This window comes from Cnephaeus nilssonii (genome assembly GCF_951640355.1).
Source record: "Cnephaeus nilssonii genome assembly, chromosome: 2".
Lineage (NCBI taxonomy): Eukaryota > Metazoa > Chordata > Mammalia > Chiroptera > Vespertilionidae > Cnephaeus > Cnephaeus nilssonii.
In genome coordinates this window covers 99,622,643-99,625,307 of record NC_137073.1, presented here as the reverse complement: position 1 = coordinate 99,625,307, position 2,665 = coordinate 99,622,643, and the positions used below count along the sequence as shown (strand labels likewise).

Below are 2,665 nucleotides of genomic sequence, written 5' to 3'. Positions count from 1 at the left end.
TTGTGGTTCTTTCCTAAGCAGTTATTCCAGTGACTTTCCAGTTTAAAATTTGGAGGCTAATTTTCCTTAATAGAGTATCAAGTACCAATATCTTCAAATGTTGCTATGCTGTTACATCAAAGTCCCACTAATTCACAATTTTTTTTAGTCATTTCTTTTTTTTTTAAATATATTTTATTGATTTTTTACAGAGAGGAAGGGAGAGGGATAGAGAGCTAGAAACATCGATGAGAGAAAAACATCGACCAGCTGCCTCCTGCACACCCCCCACCGGGGATGTGCCCGCAACCAATGTACATGCCCTTGACAGGAATCGAACCTGGGACCTTTCAGTTCGCAGACCGATGCTCTATCCGCTGAGCCAAACCGGTTTCGGCTAATTCACAATTTAATATCATATATACTACATAATCAAATTTCCAATCATTCACAGCACATTGACAAAGTTATTAGGAAAGCTGGACTACCACACCAAAGATGTTACAGATGCACAAAATTCTGACAGGGAGAGCCAAGATCAAGGAGTGGTTTTCTTTAGGAAACAATTCTACCAAAAACATGTGAATAGACGTAATTTAAAATGTTCAAGACATAGCAAACACATGACTGACTCCAAATTGCCATTTAATATGCTTTGTATTATAGGCTATAAAAACGACCCCCATCTATGGAATGTTAAGCTGACACCCAAGACAATGAAAGTCTCCCATATTCAATATCCCACTATTTTCTGGTTGTGCCAAAAAATAAACAACCAGCAAATGATTTCACCTCTTAAAAAAAATCATTTACACTTAAAACAATGGGATGAGTTGGAATTCCCCCCTTCTTAAAAATGTTTCTAGAGCTACTAAAAAAACTTGCATTTACAAAATAGGTGATAAAAATATTCCTCTGGGTTGTACAAGAAGGGAGACAGGGACCACTGATAAGACATGGTACATGACATTAATCAGACTTGGCTTCTTTTTCTCCTGCTTCCTCTGAGGCTGGACTCTCCTCGCTTTTAGTTTCTGTTTTCCGCAGGTAGATTTTCTTTAGGTTCCTGGTCAGCCACTTCGGCCAGCTTTCCCTTTGCTGCCCTTTTCCCTCACATTTGCACTTTTTAGCCTGCAGATTTATCCTTTCCTGTCGCCTTTTTGGGCTTCGTTTCCACTTTTGCAGGAGCAGGTTTGGCTGACAACCTGGCCGACCTCCTCTTGGGCTCCTCCCTGGTCACCCCTTGGCAGAGCTGACCTTCCTCTTGGGCATCGTGGCAGCGGATCAGGCACGTGCTGGGTGCCTGAGGGCCGAGGCATGCCGAGTGGCTTCGCGGCTGCTTCTCTCGCTGCCCAAGCTGCTTGGACCCCATCAAAGTCTTTCATACCCTTTTTCTCATGGGTATGGGTTGTTATGGTTATGGGCATAAATAAAATTGAGAGCATCAGGAGGCAATATTATAATGTTGGGCTGGGTGGGAAATTTTATTTATAATTTTTTTGTGTGACTTTTGCCCCCATTAATCCAGGCATAAGGTGAGTTCCAGAATACAAAGGTGTCCCAGACATTGAGGAGCCAATAAACCCTCCTGGGATTCTGTGAGCCAAGTGGATCCTGTTGCCTCTATGACAGAGGCCCCCCCAATAGGCCATGGTGACTCCTTGACATAATTTAACCTGAATTGTGTGTTTTAGACCTTCTTGAAAGATATCACTGCTGTCAATATTGATCCAGACATTTATCACGGTCAATTATAGGGTCTCCAGAAAATTGTTTTTAAGGTATTGGGAAAAGCGTGATATTTAATCCCTTCTTGGTGAGGTTTAGCTTACCAATAACTAGCCTAGCTATCGAGGAAGAGTGAGTTGGATTAATTCACACAAGCAATAAATTACAGTGTCAAGAAAAAAGTAAAGAGGAAGAGACAAACAGAATAAGCATGTCATGAAACTATTGACAAAATTTTAAACCCAATTTATTTATTCATTAAGAAAAAAATAACTGGCAGTAGTGGAAATGGTGATAAATTAGCCTCAATGCTAAGAAATGAGGCCCAGGAACCATCTGCATAGCAATTAGGAACCAAGTGATAGATAACCTCTGAGTAATATATTATCAGGTTGCATTGGCTGCAAAATCAATGGCCACTGGGCCACTGTGAATAGATGCGTTACTCTGGAATTAAGAAAGTTGGGTGTTGTGAGGAGGCGTGGTATTGACTTAGTTTTCAACGCTTGAAAGAGGCAGTTTGGGAGGTGGGTGGCTTTGTGCACAGCATATATGACATATTTAACTCTATACAACATGCATAGAATTCAATTGTTGACTATTTAGTATTCCAATGTTTCCTCTCTCATCATATTACTGTTTTGACTTGTGTTGCTGCCTTTACCTTCTAACCTAAAATTTTTACACCCCTCAGAAGCATTAAAAACTCTGACTTAACAAGAGGATGTGTTAAGTGCCATGTCAAAGTAGGTCATGATTTTATTAAGTTGCATTAAACCTTGGTGATTGTCAGTCTTGAGCCTTTTAACCTCCCTGGGATAATGGAGGGATTTTAATATGATTCTCTATGGTGACTGATTTGAATTTCTAGGACAGCAATTAGAGAAGAGGACACTTACCTGGTTGAAGATTGCTTCTCCCAGGTGTTATCTCAAATGAAACAGCTTTGTGGTGTATT

General features: G+C 40.5%; 1 pseudogene across 1 annotated transcript; it reads right to left on the bottom strand.

Moving 5' to 3' along the window:
• Positions 1-948: 948 nt before the first annotated feature.
• Positions 949-1,251, bottom strand: LOC307113762 (non-histone chromosomal protein HMG-14-like; annotated as a pseudogene). Its single transcript has one exon. The product of its transcript is annotated as a non-histone chromosomal protein HMG-14-like (transcript).
• Between the last annotated feature and the right edge of the window lie 1,414 nt (positions 1,252-2,665).